General features: G+C 51.1%; 1 long non-coding RNA gene across 6 annotated transcripts in view; it reads right to left on the bottom strand.

Moving 5' to 3' along the window:
- Nucleotides 1-26424, bottom strand: part of LOC149443917 (uncharacterized) — a 496075-nt gene extending 469651 nt beyond the window's left edge. For all 6 annotated transcript variants that reach the window (XR_016306595.1, XR_016306594.1, XR_016306593.1 and 3 more), the window contains exon 1: nt 26335-26424. This is a non-coding gene — a long non-coding RNA (uncharacterized LOC149443917). The remainder of the gene's footprint in view (nt 1-26334) is intronic.
- Between the last annotated feature and the right edge of the window lie 418 nt (nt 26425-26842).

Below are 26842 nucleotides of genomic sequence, written 5' to 3'. Positions count from 1 at the left end.
CATGTGTCACCACTCATCACCTCTATGTCACCTCTCATCGCCCCTATGTCAGCACTAATCACCCCTGTGTCACCTCTCATGATCCCTATGTCACCTCTCATCGCCCCTATGTCACCTCTCATGACCCCTATGTCACCTCTCATCGCCCCTATGTCACCTCTCATGACCCCTATGTCACCTCTCATCGCCCCTATGTCACCTCTCATCGCCCCTATGTAACCTCTCATGACCCCTATGTCACCTATCATCGCCCCTATGTCACCTCGCATCACCCCTATGTTACCTCGCATCGCCCCTATGTCACCTCTCATCGCCCTATGTCACCTCTCATCACCCCTATGTCACCTCTCATGACCCCTATATCACCTCCCATCACCCCATGTTACCTCTCATCGCCACTATGTCACCTCTAATCGCCCCTATCTCATCACTCATCGCCTGTATGTCACCTCTCATGACCCTTAGGTCACCTCTAATCGCCCCTAGCTCATCACTCATCGCCTGCATGTCACCTCTCATGACCATTATGTCACCTCTCATCGCCCCTATGTCACCTCTCATCACCCCTATATCACCTCTCATCACCCCTATGTCACCTCTCATCGCTCCTATGTAACCTTTCTTCACCCCTATGTCACCTCTCATTGCCCCTATGTCACCTCTCATCACCCCTATGTCACCTCTCATCGCCTCTATGTCACCTCTCATCGCCCCTATGTCACCTCTCATCGCCCATATTTCACCTCTCATGACCCCAATGTCACCTCTCATCACCCCTATGTCACCTCTCATCGCCCCTATGTCACCTCTCATCGCCCCTATGTCATCTCTCAGGACCCATATGTCATCTCTCATGACCCCTATGTCACCTCTCATCGACTGTATGTCACCTCTCATCGCCCCTATGTAACCTTTATTCACCCCTAAGTCACCTCTCATCGCCCCTATGTCACCTCTAATCGCCCGTATGTCACCTCTCATCGCCCCTATGTCACCTCTCATCGGCCCTATGTAGCCCTTCTTCACCCCTATGTCACCTCTCATCGCCCCTATGTCACCTCTCATCGCCCCTATGTCACCTCTCATCGCCCCTATGTCACCTCTCATCGCCCCTATGTCACCTCTCATGACCCCTATGTCACCTCTCATCGCCCCTATGTCACCTCTCATCGCCCCTATGTCACCTCTCATGACCCCTATGTCACCTCTCATCGCCCCTATGTCACCTCTCATCGCCCCTATGTCACCTCTCATCGGCCATATTTCACCTCTCATGACCCCAATGTCACCTCTCATCGCCCCTATGTCACCTCTCATCGCCCCTATGTCACCTCTCATCGGCCCTATGTCATCTCTCATGACCCCTATGTCACCTCTCCGCCCTTAAGTCACCTCTAATGACCCCAATGTCACCTCTCATCGCCCCTATGTCACCTCTAATCGCCCCTATCTCATCACTCATCGCCCCTATGTCACCTCTCATGAACCCTATGTCACCTCTCATCACCCCTATGTCATCTCTGATCGCCCCTATGTCACCTCTCATCGGCCCTATGTAGCCCTTCTTCACCCCTATGTCACCTCTCACCGCCCCTGTCACCTCTCATCGCCCCTATGTCACCTCTCATCACCCCTATGTCACCTCTCATCACCCCTATGTCACCTCTCATGACCCCATGTCACCTCTCATCACCCCTATGTCACCACTCATCACCCCTATGTCACCACTCATCGGCCCTATGTAACCCTTCTTCACCCCTATGTCACCTCTCATCGCCCCTATGTCACCTCTCATCGCCCCTATGTCACCTCTCATCACCCCTATGTCACCTCTCATTGCCCCTATGTCACCTCTCATCGCCCCTATGTCATCTCTCATGACCCCTATGTCACCTCTCATCGCCTCTATGTCACCTCTCATGACCCCTATGTCACCTCACATGACCCCTATGTCACCTCTCTTCGCCCCTATGTAACCTCTCATGACCCCTATGTCACCTCTCATCGCCCCTATGTCACCTCTCAGAACCCCTATGTCACCTCTCATGACCCCTATATCACCTCTCCACCCTTATGTCACCTCTCATCACCCCTATGTCACCTCTCATAGCCCCTATGTCACCTCTCATCACTCCTATGTCACCACTCATCACCCCTATGTCATATCTCATCACCCCTATGTCACCTCTCATCACTCATATCACCTCTCATCACCCCTATGTCACCACTCATCGGCCCTATGTAACCCATCTTCACCCCTATGTCACCTCTCATCGCCCCTATGTCACCTCTCATCACCCCCATGTCACCTCTCATCGCCCCTATGTCACCTCTCGTGACCCCTATGTCACCTCTCCGCCCTTAAGTCACCTCTCATCGCCCCTATGTCACCTCTCATGACCCCTATGTCACCTCTCATCACCCCTATATCACCTCTCATGACCCCTATGTCATCTCTCATCGCCCAATGTCACCTCTCATCGCCCCTATATCACCTCTCATGACCCCTATGTCACCTCTCATGCCCTTTATGTCACCTCTCATCGCCCCTATGTCACCTCGCATCACCCCTATGTCACCTCTCATCGCCCCTATGTCACCTCTCATGACCTTTATGTCACCTCTCATCGCCCCTATGTCACCTCGCATCACCCCTTTGTCACCTCTCATTGCACCTATGTCACCTCTCATCACCCCTAGGTCACCTCTCATGACCTTTATGTCACCTCTCATCGCCCCTATGTTACCTCTCATCGCCCCAATGTAACCTCTTATGACCCTTATGTCACCTCTCATCGCCCCTATGTCACCTCTCATCGCCCCTATGTCACCTCTCATCGCCCTATGTCACCTCTCATGACCCCGATGTCACCTCCCATCGCCCTATGACACCTCTCATCACCCCTATGTTACATCTCATCGCCCCTATGTCACCTCTCATCGCCCCTATGTCACCTCTCATCGCTCTTATGTCACCTCTCATCACCCCTATGTCACCACTCATCACCCCTATGTCACCTCTCATCACCCCTATGTCACCTCTCATCGGCCCTATGTAACCCTTCTTCACCCCTATGTCACCTCTCATCGCCCCTATGTCACCTCTCATAGCCCCTATGTCACCTCTCATCACCCCTATGTCACCTCTCATTGCCCCTATGTCACCTCTCATAGCCCCTATGTCACCTCTCATCACCCCTATGTCACCTCTCATCGCCCCTATGTCATCTCTCATGACCCCTATGTCACCTCTCATCGCCTCTATGTCACCTCTCATGACCTCTATGTCACCTCTCATGACCCCTATGTCACCTCTCTTCGCCCCTATGTAACCTCTCATGACCCCTATGTCACCTCTCATCGCCCCTATGTCACCTCTCAGGACCCCTATGTCACCTCTCATGACCCCTATGTCACCTCTTCACCCTTATGTCACCTCTCATCGCCACTATGTCACCTCTCATCACCCCTATGTCACCTCTCATAGCCCCTATGTCACCTCTCATAGCCCCTATGTCACCTCTCATCGACCCTATGTCACCTCTCATAGCCCCTATGTCACCTCTCATCACCCCTATGTCACCACTCATCACCCCTATGTCACCACTCATCACCCCTATGTCACCTCTCATCACCCCTATGTCACCACTCATCACCCCTATGTCATCTCTCATCACCCCTATGTCACCTGTCATCACCCCTATGTCACCTCTCATTGCCCCTATGTCACCTCTCATCGCCCCTATGTCACCTCTCATCGCCCCTATGTCACCTCTCATCGCCCTATGTCACCTCTCATCGCCCTTTGTCACCTCTCATGACCCCGATGTCACCTCCCATCGCCCTATGACACCTCTCATCACCCCTATGTCACCTCTCATCGCCCCTATGTCACCTCTCATGATCCCTATGTCACCAATCATCGCCCCTATGTCACCTTTCATCGCCCCTATGTCACCTCTCATGACCCCTATGTCACCTCTCATCGCCCCTATGTCACCTCTCATCACTCATGTCACCTCTCATCGCCCCTATGTCACCTCTCATGATCCCTATGTCACCAATCATCGCCCCTATGTCACCACTCATCACCCCTATGTAACCTTTCTTCACCCCTATGTCACCTCTCATCGCCCCTATGTCACCTCTCATCGCCCCTATGTCACCTCTCATGACCCCTATGTCACCTCTCCGCCCTTAAGTCACCTCTCATCGCCCCTATGTCACCTCTCATGACCCCTATATCACCTCTCATGACCCCTATGTCACCTCTCATCGCCCCTATGTCACCTCTCAAGACCTTTATGTCACCTCTCATCGCCCCTATGTCACCTCGCATCACCCCTATGTCACCTCTCATTGCCCCTATGTCACCTCTCATCGCCCCTATGTCACCTCTCATCGCCCCTATGTCACCTCTCATGACCCCTATGTCACCTCTCATCGCCCCTATGTCACCTCTCATGACCCCGATGTCACCTCTCATCACCCCTATGTCACCTCTCATCGCCCTAATGTCACCTCTCATCGCCCCTATGTCATCTCTCATGACCCCTATGTCACCTCTCATCACACCTATGTCATCTCTCATGACCCCTATGTCACCTCTCATAGCCCCTATGTCATCTCTCATCGCCCCTATGTCACCTCTCATCGCCCCTATGTCACCTCTCATCGCCCCTATTTCACCTCTGTCATGGAAATTTTGTATTGTTGGTCGAACTTTAAATGTGTCATGTATTCGTGTTATTCATATGTCTCTCGTGTGGCTTAATTAAAGCTCTGAAGGCTGCAATTGGGCCATGCGCATGTACAATGTATGTATTACAGTACTCGGCTTGGTAATGGATGAGATGGCAGATCTGCGCTTATAGACCGGCGTGTATACCACCACGGCATTCCATGCGAATGCTGCTGTCAGTAGACCGTGGGCCTGTATCCACATATCAGCAGCATGGTACCACGTGGGCTTCATAACGCAATGCGCAAGCGGTGTGAACTCCACGTGTAGGCTTATGCATATCTTACAACCCATTACTAATCTGAACTGTATCTCGGATGGATGTGTTTTAATAAAGATCGTATCGGGCCCATCCAGGTACAGACTGATATTTTTAGGGAGTGCTTGTGCAGAGAATTTTGCATACCAATAGAAGCTAGTAGGACAGGAAATATGACCTCAGATGGCTCATAGGGGGGAAGGGGAGGAAGTCTGCTGACCTCAGAAGACTCATGGGGGAGGACCAGTGATAGATAATAGCAAAGGCTATGCTCCAATTGGAATGTATATCCTCTGTATAGGCAATCCCCATTGTATTGTTTGGTGGGAGGGATTGACTTTATTCATGTGGGGGGCATGTGTGTATTCTTAATAAAAACAGAGAGCTGAGCCTAAAGCGGGCCCTTATGTGAGTTGCAACCAGCCTTAGAGTGTCGTGTGATCATTCCAGGGTAACGGAGCTCCATCACCCACAAATTCAACAGAACCAAAGTATTTGGATGGGCAGGAATCGTGTAGTTTGGCTGCAGTCGTGGTAAGCGAGATTCGCACAGCTTTATGGGGGATTTCTGCGCATCCAACTGCGAGTACTCACGGTAAGGAGAAATTCGGTAAAGCGAATTTCCAAGACAGTTTGGCGAGCCTGGTGGATACTAACGCGTATTCTTGCGTAGCTAACCTAGAACGAGGGGGGAATGGCCATCATGAACTAGCAAAAAGTATGCCGGCACATTTCAGGTCTCTCTGCCATTAAGAGGATCGCTTTTTGCGTGTTCGTGTGGCTGATTTCGCTCTCTGTTAGCTAACAAGAAATACCGCTTAACAAGGACCTCGTTTTTTGTCCTAAACTCTTGATTTGTGGGTGAAAGACAAGGGTTTGTCTCTGCGGAACGCAGCAGAGGGGGGGGTTTTGGTTGGCTGGATTTGGTCAAGTTTAAAAAATCTTCCAACCAAAAATTAAACGGGTATATGTTTTAGTGGGTAAAAGTTGTTGCATAGTGTTAGGTAAGTATTTGTGGGCTGTAGGTACTGTGGTGATTGCTTTACCCCCCTCCACGTGAGGTAATTATTACAGTGCTGAAAGGCTTAGGTTAATTGTTAACTGTTGTAAGATCTGTGTTATGTGGTCTGTACAATGTTTTGTGGTACCACTGCTCCCAGCAAGCATGCAGCAGGGGGTCCTTTTTGTTACATGTGCATGTTAGTGTGATATGTTGGTGTTTTATGTCCGTTCTGTGATTGTGCCCAAATTGTGTTGTATGTGTGCTTCATATTGTTGTGTAATTGTCCAGTGTATGTTCTGTCTAAAAGTCTGTTTTATGTAAGAGGCAATTTTGAGGCTAGAGTCTGCCGTGTGCTCCTCTGTGGGGGGTCATTCTAGTATCTGCCATGTGCTCCTCTGTGGGGGGTCATTCTAGTATCTGCCATGTGCTCCTCTGTGGGGGGTCATTTTCTTGACTAAACCACATGGACTCCTTTTGTTTGGTGGCCATTTTGTTGGCTACCAAATGTGCAGTAATCTCTATGCAATGTGCATGAAGTTTCCTATATGCATTTGACCCATATTGTGTTTTTAATCCAAATTTTTTACAGTTTCATTTGTTTGCTTTTAGCTTTAAATTTGCGTATTGCCAGCCAATTTAAAGTGTATTAAGCGAGTTTTCCCTTCACGTGTTCCACATTTAATGAGCGCGGTGAAGTCTGGGTTTTTGCACATAGATTTCTTGTATAGTGATTATGTTTTTCTTGTGTTTTTCCTGTTAAAAGTAGTTCCTTATTGTAAAGCGGGTTTGTTTTAAGCTGCTGTGTCGCGTGTTTCACGTCCAGCAGACTTTTTGTGTAAACGGTTCTAGGTGGTTGCAGTGAAGATTGCGTGTATAACGTGGATCGTTTAGCGGTGCTGATAGGAGTGATTTTTGCGTCAGCAACAAGGTTACTTTTGGCGCAGTTTTTCGGTTTACCTCTGTGTAATTGTTTTACTGTGAAACGTCCCGTGTTTTTCATAAGGATCCACTTTGTCCTTTTTAACAGTTTTTCAGGTTGAAAAAGGGTTTTTCTGTGTGCATTAGGAAAGTTTTTTTTCTTTTTACACAAATTTCCTAAAGGTCAGTTAGCAGGTTTCTGCCCAACCAGTGACCCCTAAGTAACATCCAAGAACCCCTCTTTTTGTTTTGACTTGTGTTAGCTACTGTGTGCAGGGAGAGAAAAGCCACTTTCATCTTTGTGCGGTGTGGCCTGCCAAACACAGTGGGTGATGAGAACCACATAAATTACGCTGTGCGAGTGGGCGGTCCAGGGAAGTCCTGGTTACCACAAACACTTCGGGTGGTCAGAATCACACAAATTGCGCTGTGGGAGTGGGAGGTGTGCTCTCAGTCTGACCGCCACTTGATGCGCTTCGGGTGATCGATAAGTATCACATAAATTACGCTGTGCTGGGAAAGTGGTGGAATCAGGCCTCTCGGTAGGATCCCACCGAGTGCTCCAGGGGGTAAACAGGTACCCGGACGCGGGATATATACCAGTGACTAGTCACGATGGGCAGTAGTCAGTCCATGAAGAGAGAGGGGGAACCAGCCCTCTTCAGGGTAAGGACAGCTGCACAACTGATGAAGGTGAGTTTGGGGGGGAAGTCTACAGAACCCCTCAAAAGGTGGAATAAATGGTCGAAGGGTACCAGATGGGAAATTCCCCGGGAAGGTACATTTGACGCATGGAGGTGGGAAAAATTCATCTCTGAATTTGAACCACGGATGCAGGCGTCAGAACTAGAGATCGCACAGCTATGGCTTCACAGGTCAATCCGATTAGGGAGGCAGGGCATACATAAACTGGTGTCTGTCCGGAAGAACCAGGTGATGTATACCTGGCCTCCAGAGGGAATAAAACAGGAGGATCCAGTGTCAGAGGTGGAAGAAGCTCTTTCAGGGCTGACTCTACTAAGGCAGGCAGGATCAGGGTCTGCTGGGGTTCCCCAACAACCAACAGTGGCTGAGATAAGTATAACTGCACCTGTCTCTTCTGTTAGTGACGTCACTCTTGACATACCTTCTGTGTCTTCTGTCTCTATGCCTCAGCCTCTGCCTCTACCTCTCCCTTCTCCCTGCTTCACCCCAGCTCCTTCTGTTTCCAACTATGAAGCCTTCTCAACAACCGATTTGCAGACTATCTGTGAATCAAGGGGAGTAGACACCCGGTTAAAAAAACAGGGCGGATTGCATCAAAGCGCTACGAACCACTGATCAGACCCCTGCCCCCCAGCTATACCCTGATCTGAGGGACCTCAAACCTGAAGGTGCAGTAAGCGAGGTGGTTAATCTAAGCCCACCGATGAAGCTGGGTCAGCCCTTGCACTCTTCCCGGACCGAGGCCTATCCAGTCAGGGTGCAGCAATTTGAAGGTCCTCCCAATGCACGGGGGGAACGGACTTTAGGGGAACGGGTAGTTTGGCATGTCCCCTTCACCCCGGCAGAGATCCGCACTATTCTGGCTGAGCTCCCGGACTATCGAGTCAATCCGAGAGGATTTGCTCGAATGTTTGGACAAAACCAGTTCAGCTATGGTATGAGCGGGTCAGATTGTGCACAGATCCTACGGGCAAAGGTGGGCATGGAAGTGGCCAGTACAGTGATTGCAGGGTGCTCTATAACCACGCATGAGGAGATGACTTCAGGGGGCAAAGAGTTCTGTACACAGCTAAAGGCAAAGCTTCCAGAAATGTATGGTGCTACCTCTACTACGGACATGATGAAGCTCACCCAGGGTCCTAATGAGGAAAGCGCCTGCTTCTGGCGCCGTCTCAAGCAGACGGCACTGGATGCGGATCTGGAAGTTGGACCTGATGCTCCAACTGAAGGGGTAAAGGTGACCGCGACGCACATTCTGTTGCGGGCCAAATTTTTGGAAGGCATCAATATTAAAATTCGGGAAAGGCTGGTTCTGGCCCGACCCGAATATAATGAGATGTCTATCCCTGCTATCCTTTCCACTCTTGCGGCAATAGAGAGGGAAATGGATAGAAGAAAACAAGACAAGGCCAAAGTTCTTATGTCCCAGACCCCACACGAAAAACCAAGGGATCTGGGTCACAGGAAGGATAGGCCCCCACCCAGGTGCTTCCAGTGCCACCAAACGGGGCACATGAGGAGGAGCTGTCCCCAATTACCTAAAGGTCGGTGGCAGTTCATTCCTGATGAGTCCTCCGCCCCTATGACCACCATGGTAAGTAACTCCTATGAATCCTCATAGGAAGTTGGCAAATCGGTGTCGGCCCAGATCCATCTTTTTCTCGAGGAATTAAAATATCCCCTCCCTTGCCTCACCGACACCAGTGCAGCAAGAACGGTCCTGCGAAAACAGGACATCCAAGGCAAGGTACCCCTCTCAGGGGAAAACCCTCCTAACCCCTACTAACCTCACTATCAAACGATGCACTATTCTTAACCCAGCTTCTCTTCTTCCTGTGTCGGAAGATGAGAAGGGGGGGGAGGACAGCAATGACAGTGCTGAATTTTGCAACACGACTAACAATACTAACACCTCTTCTGCTAACATGTCTTCTTTGTCCACTACTAATCTCTCTTCCAAAGGACACGACTGCATCTCTTTGGTGGAACTGGAGTCAGCGGCGACACACCCCATATCACCCCGAGAGTAGCGGTAAGGTTGAACGTCTTCCGATACCCAAAAACCTTGGCCTGAATGTCTCCCCATTGCCCCCTATTCCATCCGGAATGCCCCTCGGCAACCACATGGGCTGTCACCCTACGAGGTGTTGTTTGGGGGACCTCCCAAAACAGGGTTGTACTTTCCTCAACAGTTGTTGTCTTTGCATTCACAGCTTACAGGTTATGTGCAATCTCTGCAACGGGAGCTGCAGAAGATACACCATCGGGTTCGCGAATCGCTCCCCGATCCAAATACAATAACAGGTGTTCTTTCTATTGAGCCAGGTGATTGGGTCGTCCTAAAGAAACATCAAAGAACCGGACTCGAGCCACGGTTCACCGGACCATACCAAGTCCAGCTGACGACACCTACCTCACTCAAGCTCGAGGGACGAGACAACTGGGTGCACGCAAGCCACTGCAAGAAGCTTCTCAGCTACACCAGAGAATGAGGGGTGTCATTTTCCTTTTTCTTTTTGTTTGTATGTCTTACATGTGTGTGAACGGAGGAAAAGATGGCAGATACCCCAACCTTTTATTTAAAATGCACCTACGTTTAGCCAGAACCGCCAACAAAACCAACTGTTGTGTATGCTCTAAGCCCCCACCCAGTCATCACATGTCCGCAATGGCCGCTGTTCATGCCCTATATGACATCCGCGTCGGCATGAAAAAGCAAGGGACCCCTGGTCAGCCCCCACGTAGACATTTATCGGTAGAACTTAATGACACATTTTTAGCAGGTAACATCAGTTTCAGCACCAATATTAGCTCTAGCTCCTGTAGGGCCCTCACCAGTCCATTATGGGTAACTGGGCAGCTAGGCAGCCCTCAGGTGTGCTTTAACATCAGCTTTGGCACAGGTAACAAGTTTGTTGGGACTACCACCTGCGAGGGAGGTATAACTGTCAATCTGACTAACCAGACTTCCTTTCTGAGTAACCACACTGACCGACCAGACCACGTGTGTTGGAAGGACGGATGTGATGTGCAGACTGAGGGAGCAATCCCCCAGTCTGTGCAACTGTTGCTCAGTGCCAGAGGCCGAACGAGGAACTCCTCCTGTTCTGCTCTGACAGGTCCATACTATTTTCTGTGTGGTTCGGCAGCCTATAGAACATTTCCCCAGAAAGCGAAAGGTTCGTGTGCCCTCATAAAGCTAGTCCCCGCATCCTATGTAGTGATGGACCATGAAGAGTTGATGGTCCACAAGAAGGTAAGGATGGCAGGGAGAGTTCGCAGGGAGCTGTTCTCTGAGGGCGACCAGGCATGGGCTTGGTTCCCCTCATGGACAGGATGGGGAATAGAACTTATGAAGCGCCTGAACAATTTTTCTGTCATCGTGGATAGTATGTTTAACGAGACCGTAGAGGCTGTCAGAGAAATTGCCCAAGAACAACGGCAGATGGGAATTTTAGTGCTTCAGGAGAAGATGGCCCTCGATTATCTTTTAGCCGCCAAAGGGGGGTTCTGTGAGTTCATCGGAGAGGATTGTTGTACTTGGATAGAAGACACCGATGACAAGGTCCATGCCCATATGGACAAAGTTAGTGAACTACAGGGAAAAGCTAGAGCTATAGCTAGTGAGGGTTGGAACCCGTTCAAGGGTTTGGGAGGATTGGGAGATTTCCTGTTCTCCATCGGATCTTGGTTGAAGGAAGTGGGAGTGTATATCCTGATGCTTCTCTTTTTCATCTGCCTTTTATATGCCGCGGTGAGATGTTCCTGTTGCCTCATCGACCGTGTAAACCAAGCTCGGGCAGACGACCACATCTCCATGCCCGCTCCTGGGATCCCACTCCAACCACTGATCGGAGGAAGACCTCACCAACCATCCACCTTCTCTACAGATTACGTCCTGGCTTCCCTCTAATTTATCTCTCTGAAGACCACATTCTCCAAGACCTTCAAGCAAGCTTCAAGCCTCATCATGGTTTGTGTCTGCGATTTGGAAAACTGTCTGGGTCGAGACCAGCCTTGTGTGGCCCCGTCTGCAGGGGCAATTTGAGAATCTGTTGCTGGATCTCCCCAGACCACCGTGGGATCACAAGCTTTATTCATACCACAAGTCTGTTTGTGGTTTTTGCAAGAGCCTTCCTGTAGTGAAGGTTCCAACGCTCTTGAGGATCATCGCTTCAATCAAGCCTGTTTGCGTCGAGTCTGCGTCGGGTCTTGTTGTTTCAGGTACCCCGTGGAGCTTTATTCTCAGGGACAACTACAGGAACTCTTTGAAGTTTGAGACTACACCCATCAAGCTGAAGAAGATCAAGAAGGGACACGAGGAGAATATGATAAAACAGGAGGGAATGTCATGGAAATTTTGTATTGTTGGTCGAACTTTAAATGTGTCATGTATTCGTGTTATTCATATGTCTCTCGTGTGGCTTAATTAAAGCTCTGAAGGCTGCAATTGGGCCATGCGCATGTACAATGTATGTATTACAGTACTCGGCTTGGTAATGGATGAGATGGCAGATCTGCGCTTATAGACCGGCGTGTATACCACCACGGCATTCCATGCGAATGCTGCTGTCAGTAGACCGTGGGCCTGTATCCACATATCAGCAGCATGGTACCACGTGGGCTTCATAACGCAATGCGCAAGCGGTGTGAACTCCACGTGTAGGCTTATGCATATCTTACAACCCATTACTAATCTGAACTGTATCTCGGATGGATGTGTTTTAATAAAGATCGTATCGGGCCCATCCAGGTACAGACTGATATTTTTAGGGAGTGCTTGTGCAGAGAATTTTGCATACCAATAGAAGCTAGTAGGACAGGAAATATGACCTCAGATGGCTCATAGGGGGGAAGGGGAGGAAGTCTGCTGACCTCAGAAGACTCATGGGGGAGGACCAGTGATAGATAATAGCAAAGGCTATGCTCCAATTGGAATGTATATCCTCTGTATAGGCAATCCCCATTGTATTGTTTGGTGGGAGGGATTGACTTTATTCATGTGGGGGGCATGTGTGTATTCTTAATAAAAACAGAGAGCTGAGCCTAAAGCGGGCCCTTATGTGAGTTGCAACCAGCCTTAGAGTGTCGTGTGATCATTCCAGGGTAACGGAGCTCCATCACCCACAAATTCAACAGAACCAAAGTATTTGGATGGGCAGGAATCGTGTAGTTTGGCTGCAGTCGTGGTAAGCGAGATTCGCACAGCTTTATGGGGGATTTCTGCGCATCCAACTGCGAGTACTCACGGTAAGGAGAAATTCGGTAAAGCGAATTTCCAAGACACCTCTCATGACCCCTATGTCACCTCTCATCGCACCTATGTGACCTCTCATCGCCCCTATGTCACCTCTCATCGCCCCTATGTCATCTCTGATCGCCTCTATGTCACCTCTCATCACCCCTATGTCACCACTCATCGGCCCTATGTAGCCCTTCTTCACCCCTATGTCACCTCTCATCGCCCCTATGTCACCTCTCATCGCCCCTATGTCACCTCTCATCGCCCCTATGTCACCTCTCATCGCCCCTAAGTCACCTCTCATCGCCCATATGTCACCTCTCATGACCCCTATGTCACCTCTCATCGCCCCTATGTCACCTCTCATGACCCCTATGTCACCTCTCATCGCCCCTATGTAACCTATCATCGCCTGCATATAACCTCTCATCGCCCCAACGTCACCTCTCATCGCCCCTATGTCACCTCTCATGACCCCTATGTCACCTCTCATGACCCCTATGTCACATCTCATCGCCCCTATGTCACCTCTCATCACCCCTATGTAACCTCTTATCGCCCCTTGTCACCTCTCATTGCCCCTATGTCACCTCTCATCGCCCCTATGTCACCTCTCATCACCCCTATGTCACCTCTCATCCCCCCTATGTCACCTCTCATCGCCCCTATGTCACCTCTCATGACCCCTATATCACCTCACCGCCCCTTTGTCACCTCTAATCGCCCCTATCTCACCTCTCATCGCCCCAATGTTACCTCTCATGACCCTATGTCACCTCTAATCGCCCCAAGCTCATCACTCATCGCCTGCATGTCACCTCTCATGACCATTATGTCACCACTCATCGGCCCTATGTAAACTTAATTCACCCCTATGTCACCTCTCACGACCCCTATGTCACCTCTCATCGCCCCTATGTCACCTCTCATCGCCCCTATGTCACCTCTCATCGCCCCTATCTCACCTCTCATCGCCCCAATGTTACCTCTCATGACCCTATGTCACCTCTAATCGCCCCAAGCTCATCACTCATCGCCTGCATGTCACCTCTCATGACCATTATGTCACCTCTCATCGCCCCTATGTCACCTCTCATCACCCCTATATCACCTCTCATCACCCCTATATCACCTCTCATCACCCCTATGTCACCTCTCATCACCCCTATATCACCTCTCATCACCCCTATGTAACCTTTCTTCACCCCTATGTCACCTCTCAGGACCCCTATGTCACCTCTCATCGCCCCTATGTCACCTCTCCGCCCTTAAGTAACCTCTCATCACCCCTATGTCACCATTCATCACCCCTATGTCACCTCTCATTGTCCCTATGTCACCTCTCATGACCCCTATGTCACCTCTCATAACCCCTATGTCACCTCTCATCGCATCTATGTCTCCTCTAATCGCCCCTATGTCACCTCTCATCGCCCCTATGTCACCTCTCATCACCCCTATGTAACCTCTCATCACCCCTATGTAACCTCTCATCGCCCCTATGTCACCTCTCATCGCCCCTATGTCACCTCTCATTGCCCCTATGTCTTCTCTCATGACCCGTAAGTCACCTCTCATCGCCCCTATGTCACCTCTCATCGCACATATGTCACCTCTCAGGACCCATATGTCATCTCTCATAGCCCCTATGTCACCTCTCATGACCCCAATGTCACCTCTCATCGCCCCTATGTCACCACTCATCACCCCTATGTCATCTCTCATCACCCCTATGTAACCTCTCATCGCCCCTATTTCACCTCTCATGACCCCTATGTCACCTCTCATCGCCCCTATGTCACCTCTCAGGACCCATATGTCATCTCTCATGACCCCTTGACCCCAATGTCACCTCTCATCACCCCTATGTCACCACTCATCACCCCTATGTCATCTCTGATCGCCCCTATGTTACCTCTCATCACCCCTATGTCACCTCTCATCGCCCCTATGTCACCTCTCATCACCCCTATGTCACCTCTCATCACCCCTATGTCACCTCTCATCGCCCCTATATCACCTCTCTTGACCCCTATGTAACCTCTCATCGCCCCTATGTCACCAATCATCGCCCCTATGTCACTTCTCATCGCCCCTATGTCACCTCTCATCGCCCCTATGTCACCTCTCATGACCCCTATGTCACCAATCATCGCCCCTATGTCACCTCTCATCGCCCCAATGTCACCTCTCATGACCCCTATGTCACCTCTCATCACCCCCATGTCACCTCTCATCGCCCCTATATCACCTCTCATCACCCCTATGTCACCACTCATCCCCCCTATGTAACCTTTCTTCACCCCTATGTCACCTCTCATCGCCCCTATGTCATCTCTCATGACCCCTATGTCACCTCTTCGCCCTTAAGCCACCTCTCATTGCCCCTATGTCACCTCTCATGACCCTTATGTCACCTCTCATCGCCCCTATATCACCTCTCATGAACCCTATGTCACCTCTCATCACCCCTATGTCATCTCTCATCGCCCCATGTCACCTCTCATCGACCCTATGTAACCTCTCATCGCCCCTATCTAACCTCTCATGACCCCTATGTCACCTCTCATCGCCCCTATGTCACCTCTCATGACCTTTATGTCACCTCTCATCGCCCCTATGTCACCTCTCATCGCCCCTATGTCACCTCACATCACCCCTATGTCACCTCTCATCGCACCTATGTGACCTCTCATCGCCACTATATCACCTCTCATGACCCCTATGTCACCTCTCATGACCCTTATGTCACCTCTCATCGCCCCTATGTCACCTCTCATTGCCCCTATGTCACCTCTCATGACCCTTATGTCACCTCTCATCGCCCCTATATCACCTCTCATGACCCCTATGTCACCTCTCATCACCCCTATGTCATCTCTCATCGCCCCATGTCACCTCTCATCGCCCCTATGTCACCTCTCATCGCCCATATATCACCTCTCATGACCCCTATGTCACCTCTCATCACCCCTATGTCACCTCTCATCGCCCCTATGTCACCCTTCATCACCCCTATGTCACCTCTCATGACCCCTATGTCACCCTTCATAATCCCTATGCCACATTGCCCCCATGTCACCTCTCATCACCCATGTGTCACCACTCATCACCTCTATGTCACCCCACATCGCCCCTATGTCATCTCTCATCGCCCCTATGTCAGCACTAATCACCCCTATGTCACCTCTCATGATCCCTATGTCACCTCTCATCGCCCCTATGTCACCTCTCATGACCCCTATGTCACCCCACTTCGCCCCTATGTCACCACTCATCGCCCCTATGTTACCTCTCATCGCCCCTATGTGACCTCTCATCAACCCTATGTCACCTCTCATCACCCCTATGTCATCTCTCATCGCCCCATGTCACCTCTCATCGCCCCTATGTCACCTCTCATCGCCCATATATCACCTCTCATGACCCCTATGTCACCTCTCATCACCCCTATGTCACCTCTCATCGCCCCTATGTCACCCTTCATCACCCCTATGTCACCTCTCATGACCCCTATGTCACCCTTCATAATCCCTATGCCACATTGCCCCCATGTCACCTCTCATCACCCATGTGTCACCACTCATCACCTCTATGTCACCCCACATCGCCCCTATGTCATCTCTCATCGCCCCTATGTCAGCACTAATCACCCCTATGTCACCTCTCATGATCCCTATGTCACCTCTCATCGCCCCTATGTCACCTCTCATGACCCCTATGTCACCCCACTTCGCCCCTATGTCACCACTCATCGCCCCTATGTTACCTCTCATCGCCCCTATGTGACCTCTCATCAACCCTATGTCACCTCTCATGACCCCTATATCACCACTCATCACCCCTATGTCACCTCTCATCGCCCCTATGTCACCACTCATCGCCCCCTATGTCACCTCTCATCGCACCTATGTGACCTCTCATCGCCCCTATATCACCTCTCATCGCCCCTATGTCACCTCTCATCGCCCAAATGTCACCTCTCATGACCCCTAGGTCACCTCTCATGACCCCTATGTCACCTCTCATCGCCCCTCTCTCACCTCTCATCGCCCCTATGTTACCTCTCATCACCCCTATGTCACCCCTCATCGCCCCTATGTCACCTCTCATCACCCCTATGTCACCTCTCATCGCCCCTATGTAACCTTTCTTCACCCCTATGTCACCTCTCATTGCCCCTATGTCATCTCTCATGACCCCTATGTCACCTCTCATCGCCCCTATGTCACCTCTCATCGGCCCTATGTAGCACTTCTTCACCCCTATGTCACCTCTCATCGCCCCTATGTCACCTCTAATCGCCCCTATGTCACCTCTCATGACCCCTATGTCACCTCTCATCGCCCCTATGTCACCTCTCATCACCCCTATGTCACCTCTCATCGCCCCAATCTCACCTCTCATCAGCCCTATGTAGCCCTTTTTCACCCCTATGTCACCTCTCATCACCCCTATGTCACCTCTCATCGCCCCTATGTCACCTCTCATCGCCCCTATGTCACCTCTCATGACCCCTAAGTCACCTCTCATCGCCCCTATGTCACCTCTCATCGCCCCTATGTCACCTCTCATCGCCCCTATGTCACCTCTCATCACCCCTATGTCACCTCTCATCACCCCTATGTCACCTCTCATCGCCCCTATGTCACCTCTCATCGCCCCTATGTCACCTCTCATCGCACATATGTCACCTCTCAGGACCCATATGTCATCTCTCATGACACCTATGTCACCTCTCATAGCCCCTATGTCATCTCTCATCACCCCTATGTCACTTCTCATCGCCCCTATGTCATCTCTCATCACCCCTATGTCACCTCTCATCGCACCTATGTGACCTCTCATCGCCCCTATGTCACCACTCAGGACCCATATGTCATCTCTCATGACCCCTATGTCACCTCTCCGACATAAGTCACCTCTAATGACCCCAATGTCACCTCTCATCACCCCTATGTCACCTCTAATCGCTCCTATCTCATCACTCATCGCCCCTATGTCACCTCTCATGACCATTATGTCACCTCTCATGACCCCTATGTCACCACTCATCACCCCTATGTCATCTCTGATCGCCCCTATGTCACCACTCATCGGCCCTATGTAGCCCTTCTTCACCCCTATGTCACCTCTCATCGCCCCTATGTAACCTCTCATTGCCCCTATGTCACCTCTCATCGCCCCTATGTCACCTCTCATCGCCCCTATGTCACCCCTCATCGCCCCTATGTCACCTCTCATCACCCCTATGTCACCTCTCCGCCCCTATGTCACCTCTCATCACCCCTATGTCACCACTCATCACCCCTATGTCATCTCTCATCACCCCTATGTCACCTCTCATCGCCCCTATGTCACCTCTCATCGCCCCTATGTCACCTCTCATCACCCCTATGTCACCTCTCATCACCCCTATCTCACCTCTCATCACCCCTATGTCACCTCTCATCGCCCCTATGTCACCACTCATCACCCCTATGTCACCTCTCATCGCCCCTATGTCATCTCTCATGACCCCTATGTCACCTCTCCTCCCTTAAGTAACCTCTCATCGCCCCTATGTCACCTCTCATGACCCCTATGTCACCTCTCATCGCCCCTATATCACCTCTCATGACCCCTATGTCACCTCTCATCACCCCTATGTCATCTCTCATCGCCCCATGTCACCTCTCATCGCCCTTATGTCACCTCTCATCGACCCTCTGTAACCTCTCATCGCCCCTATGAAACCTCTCATCGCCCATATGTCACCTCTCAGGACCCCTATGTCACCTATCATGACCCCTATGTCACCTCTCATCACCCCTATGTCACCTCTCATCGCCCCTATCTCACCTCTCATCGCCCCTAACTAACCTTTCTTCACCCCTATGTCACCACTCATCGCCCCTATGTCACCTCTCATCGCCCCTATGTCACCTCTCATCGCCCCTATGTCACCTCTCATCACCCCTATGTCACCTCTCATCACCCCTATGTCACCTCTCATCGCCCCTATGTCACCTCTCATGACCCCTATGTCACCTCTCATCGCCCCTATGTCACCTCTCATCGCCCCTATGTCACCTCTCATCACCCCTATGTCACCTCTCATCGCCCCTATCTCACCTCTCATCGCCCCTAACTAACCTTTCTTCACCCCTATGTCACCTGTCATCGCCCCTATGTCACCTCTCATCACCCCTATGTCACCTCTCATCACCCCTATGTCACCTCTCATCACCCCTATCTCACCTCTCATCGCCCCTAAGTCACCTCTCATCGCCCCTATGTTACCTCTCATCACAGCTATGTCACCCCTCATCACCCGTATGTCACCTCTTATCGCCCCTATGTCACCTCTCAGGACCCATATGTCATCTCTCATGACCCCTATGTCACCTCTCAGGACCCATATGTCATCTCTCATGACCCCTATGTCACCTCTCATCGCCCCTATGTCACCTCTCATCGCCCCATGTCACCTCTCATCCCCCCTATGTCATCTCTCATCGCCCCTATGTCACCTCTCATCGCCCCTATGTCACCTCTCATCGCCCCTATTTCACCTCTGATGACCCCTATGTGACCTCTCATCGCCCCTATGTCACCTCTCATCACACCTATGTCACCTCTCATCGCCCCTATGTCACCTCTCAGGACCCATATGTCATCTCTCATTACCCCTTGACCCCTATGTCACCTCTCCGCCCTTAAGTCACCTCTCATGACCCCAATGTCACCTCTCATCGCCCCTATGTCACCTCTAATCGCCCCTATGTCATCTCTGATTGCTCCTATGTCACCTCTAATCACCCCAATGTCACCTCTCATCGCCCCTATGTCATCTCTGATCGCCCCTATGTCACCACTCATCGGCCCTATGTAGCCCTTCTTCACCCCTATGTCACCTCTCATTGCCCCTATGTCACCTCTCATCGCCCCTAAGTCACCTCTCATCGCCCCTATGTCACCTCTCATGACCCCTATGTCACCTCTCATGACCCCTATGTCACCTCTCCGCCCTTATGTCACCTCTCACCGCCCTTGTCACCTCTCATCGCCCCTATGTCACCTCTCATCACCCCTATGTCATCTCTCATCACCCCTATGTCACCTCTCCTAGCCCCTATGTCACCTCTCATCACTCCTATGTCACCTCTCATCACCCCTATGTCACCACTCATCACCCCTATGTCATCTCTCATCACCCCTATGTCACCACTCATCGGCCCTATGTCACCTCTCATCGCCCTTGTCACCTCTCATCGCCCCTATGTCACCTCTCATCACCCCTATGTCACCACTCATCACCCCTATGTCATCTCTCATCACCCCTATGTCACCACTCATCGGCCCTATGTAACCCTTCTTCACCCCTATGTCACCTCTCATCGCCCCTATGTCACCTCTCATCGCCCCTATGTCACCTCTCATCGCCCCTATGTCACCTCTCATGACCCCTATGTCACCAATCATCGCCCCTATGTCACCTTTCATCACCCCTATGTCATCTCTCATCACCCCTATGTCATCTCTCATTGACCCTATGTAACCCTTCTTCACCCCTATCTCACCTCTCATGACCCCTATGTCACCGCTCATCGCCCCTATGTCACCTCTCATCGCCCTATGTCACCTCTCATCGCCCTATGTCACCTCTCATGACCCCTATGTCACCTCCCATCGCCCTATGACACCTCTCATCACCCCTATGTTACATCTCATCGCCCCTATGTCACCTCTCATTGCCCCTATGTCACCTCTCATCGCCTTTATGTCACCTCTCATCGCCCCTATGTCACCTCTCATCGCCCCTATGTCACTTCTCATGACCCCTATGTCACCTCTCATCGCCCCTATATCACCTCTCATCGCCCCTGTCACCACTCATCACCCCTATGTAACCTTTCTTCACCCCTATGTCACCTCTCATCGCCCCTATGTCACCTCTCAGGACCCATATGTCATCTCTCATGACCCCTATGTCACCTCTCCGCCCTTAAGTCACCTCTCATCGCCCCTATGTCACCTCTCATCACCCCTATATCACCTCTCATGACCCCTATGTCATCTCTCATCGCCCCATGTCACCTCTCATCGCCCCTATATCACCTCTCATGACCCCTATGTCACCTCTCATCGCCCCTATGTCACCTCTCATGACCTTTATGTCACCTCTCATCGCCCCTATGTCACCTCGCATCACCCCTATGTCACCTCTCATTGCACCTATGTCACCTCTCATCACCCCTATGTCACCTCTCATCGCCCCTGTCACCACTCATCACCCCTATGTAACCTTTCTTCACCCCTATGTCACCTCTCATCGCCCCTATGTCACCTCTCAGGACCCATATGTCATCTCTCATGACCCCTATGTCACCTCTCCGCCCTTAAGTCACCTCTCATCACCCCTATGTCACCTCTCATCACCCCTATGTCACCTCTCATCACCCCTATATCACCTCTCATGACACCTATGTCATCTCTCATCGCCCCATGTCACCTCTCATCGCCCCTATATCACCTCTCATGACCCCCTATGTCACCTCTCATCGCCCCTATGTCACCTCTCATGACCTTTATGTCACCTCTCATCGCCCCTAAGTCACCTCTCATCGCTCCTATGTAACCTCTCATCACCCCTATATCACCTCTCATCGCCCCTATGTTACCTCTCATCGCCCCAATGTAACCTCTCATCGCCCCTATGTCACCTCTCATGACCTTTATGCCACCTCTCATCACCCCTATGTCACCTCTCATTGCACCTATGTCACCTCTCATCTCCCCTAGGTCACCTCTCATCGCCCCTATGTTACCTCTCATCGCCCCAATGTAACCTCTCATCGCCCCTATGTCACCTCTCATCGCCCCTATGTCACCTCTCATCGCCCCTATGTCACCTCTCATCACCCTATGTCACCTCTCATCGCCCTATGTCACCTCTCATCGCCCTATGTCACCTCTCATGACCCCTATGTCACCTCCCATCGCCCTATGACACCTCTCATCACCCCTACGTTACATCTCATCGCCCCTATGTCACCTCTCATCGCTCCTATGTCACCTCTCATGACCCCTATGTCACCTCCCATCGCCCTATGACACCTCTCATCACCCCTATGTTACATCTCATCGCCCTATGTCACCTCTCATCGCCCTATGTCACGTCTCATGACCCCTATGTCACCTCCCATCGCCCTATGACACCTCTCATCGCCCCTATGACACCCTTCATCACCCCTGTCACCCTTCATCACCCCTATGCCACATTGCCCCCATGTCACCTCTCATCGCCCATATGACACCTCTCATGACCCCTATGTCACCTCTCATCGCCCCTATGTCACCTCTCATCGCCCCTATGTCACCTCTCATCACCCCTATCTCATCATTCATCGCCCCTATGTCACCTCTCTTGACCCCAATGTCACCTCTCATCGCCCCTAAATCACTTCTCATCGCCCCTATGTCACCTCTCATGACCCCTATGTCACCTCTCATCGCCCCTATGTCACCTCTCATCGCCCGTATGTCACCTCTCATTGCCCGTATGTCACCTCTCATCGCCCCTAAATCACTTCTCATCTCCCCTATGTCACCTGTCATCGCCCCTATGTCACCTCTCATGACCCCTATGTCACCTCTCATCGCCCCTATATCAGCTCTCATCGCCCCTATGTCACCTTTCATCGCCCCTATGTCACCTCTCATCACCCCTATGTCACCTCTCATCGCCCTTATGTCACCTCTCATCACCCCTATGTAACCTCTCATCGCCCATATGTCACCCTTCATCACCCCTATGTCACCCTTCATCACCCCTATGCCACATTGCCCCCAATTCACCTCTCATCACCCATGTGTCACCTCTCATCACCTCTATGTCACCCCACATCGCCCTTATGTCATCTCTCATCACCCCTACGTAACCTTTCATCGCCCCTATGTCACCTCTCATCAGCTCAATGTCACCTCTCATCGCCCCTATGTCACCTCTCATCGCCCCTATATCGGCTCTCATCGCCCCTATGTCACCTCTCATAGCCCCTATGTTACCTCTCATCGCCCTAATGTCACCTCTCATAGCCCCTATGTAACCTCTCATCGCCCCTAAGTCACCTCTCATCGCCCCTATGTCACCTCTCATCGCCCCTATGTCACCCCTCATAGCCCCTATGTCACCTGTCATCGCCCCTATGTCACCTCTCATCGCCCCTATGTCACCTCTCATCGCCCCTATGTCACCTCTCATCGCCCCTATGTCACCTCTCATCACCTCTATGTCACCCTTCATCACCCCTATGCCACATTGCCCCCATGTCATCTCTCATCACCCCTACGTAACCTTTCATCGCCCCTATGTCACCTCTCATCACCTCAATGTCACCTCTCATCACCCCAATGCCAAATGTCATCCCACCTATGTCTCCTCTCCTCACCCTTATGTCACTTCTTATCGTCCCTGTCATCTCTCAGCACCCCTATGTCACCAATCATTGCCCCTAGGCACCGTATTGTGGTGAACGGGATGCTGGTATGGGGTATGGTGGTGATCAGGACGCTGGAATGGGGTATGGAGGTGATCAGGACGCTGGTATGGGGTATGGAGGTGATCAGGACGCTGGTATGGGGTATGGAGGTGATAAGGACGCTGGTATGGGGTATGGAGGTGATCAGGACGCTGGTATGGGGTATGGCGGTGATCAGGACGCTGGTATGGGGTATGGCGGTGATCAGGACGCTGGTATGGGGTATGGAGGTGATCAGGATGCTGGTATGGTGTATGGAGGTGATCAGGACGCTGGTATGGGGTATGGAGGTGATCAGGAGGCTGGTATGGGGTATGGTGGTGATCAGGACGCTGGTATGGGGTATGATGGTGATCAGGACGCTGGTATGGGGTATGATGGTGATCAGGACGCTGGTATGGGGTATGGAGGTGATCAGGACGCTGGTATGGGGTATGGCGGTGATCAGGATGCTGGTATGGGGTATGGTGGTGATCAGGACGCTGGTATGGGGTATGGAGGTGATCAGGACGCTGGTATGGGGTATGGAGGTGATCAGGACCCTGGTATGGGGTATGGCGGTGATCAGGACGCTGGTATGGGGTATGGGGGTGATCAGGATGCTGGTATGGGGTATGGGGGTGATCAGGACGCTGGTATGGGGTATGGAGGAAATCCTCCAAGGTGACTCCCGGGTTGTCAGGAGGGATGAGTTAAAAACACAAATCTCAACTCACCTGAGCAACCAAAGCTGCAAACCAATCACGTGAAAACAAGGCGTGTGTACATGAAATGCTTCCGCTGTCTGTGATTGGCTGTCAGCTGTGACGGCTTCAAAGCAGGATATACATGGCGCTGTGCTATCACCCCCTATAGTAGACGGTTGGGGTACACAGGGAGTAATGTGGGGGGATCTCTGTATATACAGAGCTCTGTACTGTCACCCCCTATAGTAGAAGGTTGGGGTACACAGGGAGTAATGTGGGGGAATCTCTGTATATACACAGCACTGTACTGTCACCCCCTATAGTAGAAGGTTGGGGTACACAGGGAGTAATGTGGGGGGATCTCTGTATATACACGGCTCTGTACTGTCACCCCCTATAGTAGACGGTTGGGGTACACAGGATGTAATGTGGGGGGATCTCTGTATATACACGGCTCTGTACTGTCACCCCCTATAGTAGAAGGTTGGGGTACACAGGGAGTAATGTGGGGGGATCTCTGTATATACACGGCTCTGTACTGTCACCCCCTATAGTAGACGGTTGGGGTACACAGGGTGTAATGTGGGGGGATCTCTGTATATACACGGCTCTGTACTGTCACCCCCGATAGTAGACGGTTGGGGTACACAGGGAGTAATGTGGGGGTATCTCTGTATATACACAGCTCTGTACTGTCACCCCCTATAGTAGACGGTTGGGGTACACAGGGAGTAATGTGGGGGGATCTCTGTATATACACGGCTCTGTACTGTCACCCCCTATAGTAGAAGGTTGGGGTACACAGGGAGTAATGTGGGGGGATCTCTGTATATACACAGCTCTGTAATGTCACCCCCTATAGTAGACGGTTGGGGTACACAGGTAGTAATGTGGGGGGATCTCTGTATATACACAGCTCTGTACTGTCACCCCCTATAGTAGACGGTTGGGGTACACAGGGAGTAATGTGGGGGGATCTCTGTATATACACAGCTCTGTAATGTCACCCCCTATAGTAGACGGTTGGGGTACACAGGGAGTAATGTGGGGGGATCTCTGTATATACACAGCTCTGTACTGTCACCCCCTATAGTAGACGGTTGGGGTACACGGGGAGTAATGTGGGGGGATCTCTGTATATACACAGCTCTGTACTATCACCCCCCATAGTAGACGGTTGGGGTACACAGGGAGTAATGTGGGGGGATCTCTGTATATACACAGCTCTGTACTGTCACCCCCTATAGTAGAAGGTTGGGGTACACGGGGAGTAATGTGGGGGGATCTCTGTATATACACAGCTCTGTACTGTCACCCCCTATAGTAGAAGGTTGGGGTACACAGGGAGTAATGTGGGGGGATCTCTGTATATACACAGCTCTGTAATGTCACCCCCTATAGTAGACGGTTGGGGTACACAGGTAGTAATGTGGGGGGATCTCTGTATATACACAGCTCTGTACTGTCACCCCCTATAGTAGACGGTTGGGGTACACAGGGAGTAATGTGGGGGGATCTCTGTATATACACAGCTCTGTAATGTCACCCCCTATAGTAGACGGTTGGGGTACACAGGGAGTAATGTGGGGGGATCTCTGTATATACACAGCTCTGTACTGTCACCCCCTATAGTAGACGGTTGGGGTACACGGGGAGTAATGTGGGGGGATCTCTGTATATACACAGCTCTGTACTATCACCCCCCATAGTAGACGGTTGGGGTACACAGGGAGTAATGTGGGGGGATCTCTGTATATACACAGCTCTGTACTGTCACCCCCTATAGTAGAAGGTTGGGGTACACGGGGAGTAATGTGGGGGGATCTCTGTATATACACAGCTCTGTCCCTCCCCCCCAGTAGATGGTTTCATCCATTCATTAAATCCATTAGGCCGCAGTGGGGAAGAAGCAATCACAGTGGTGGGGGAGGGGGGTGGAAGAGTCCTCTGACCCCCAGAAATGATGGGATTGTTTTGCAGGATTTCCTGGTGTTCGGGGAATATACAGGACATCCAGCCATTGCACATAATGCAGTTTCAGCGCAGTGCACTCTATTCCTGCAGGGAACTTGCACTCGGCTTCACTGGACGTCTATAACAAGTCTAAGGACACTTTCCTGTATTTTTTATCCCCTCAATACCAGCCGGGTTCCTGATTATCAAATATGAGACGTCACCCCGGGGGGCACACCTTCATTTTGGGGGTGTTCACAATACCCCCCCCCCCCCCCGTTTTTATCTGAGATGTTCTTCTTACCAGGACGTCAGGGGAGGCGATTTCTTGTAAATCTCAGAACTTCCACTCGGTGTTCCGTTATTTCTTCCTCAGAGACGTTCAGAATACAGGAAATCTACGGAGAGAAATGATTGGTTTATCCATCGACTTCATAGATTTCAGAGTAAAAAGGGAAATGTTTAATTCAGTCTTTGTGTTCTGTATATAGTAAGATATAAACACTATGACCCCCCCCCCCCCCCATAGGAAAGCTGTGTGTCTGTATACAAGGAATTGGGGGCAGGGCTGGATGGGGGAGTGATTGTCAGTCCAACGATCAGAGCCGTGTGCAGTGAGGATCGATCTGCTATTGGACGACTATTACCGGCTGCTACAGGATATATACTGTATGACCAGATATAGACCCCCCTCCCCCTCCCAATAACTGATCTGTATGGTGAATTCACCCCTCACACCCCCACAATAAACAGAATGATTTGCAGCAGCAGCCAAGGAATTCAAATTAAAAAAAAAAAAAATGTCAGTTATT

This window comes from Staurois parvus, unplaced genomic scaffold (genome assembly GCF_062004578.1).
Source record: "Staurois parvus isolate SC_StPar_1 unplaced genomic scaffold, SC_StPar_1.0 ptg000826l, whole genome shotgun sequence".
Classification (NCBI taxonomy): Eukaryota; Metazoa; Chordata; class Amphibia; order Anura; family Ranidae; genus Staurois; species Staurois parvus.
The sequence above is the reverse complement of the archived record's forward strand: the minus strand, read 5'-3'. Positions and strand labels throughout refer to the sequence as shown.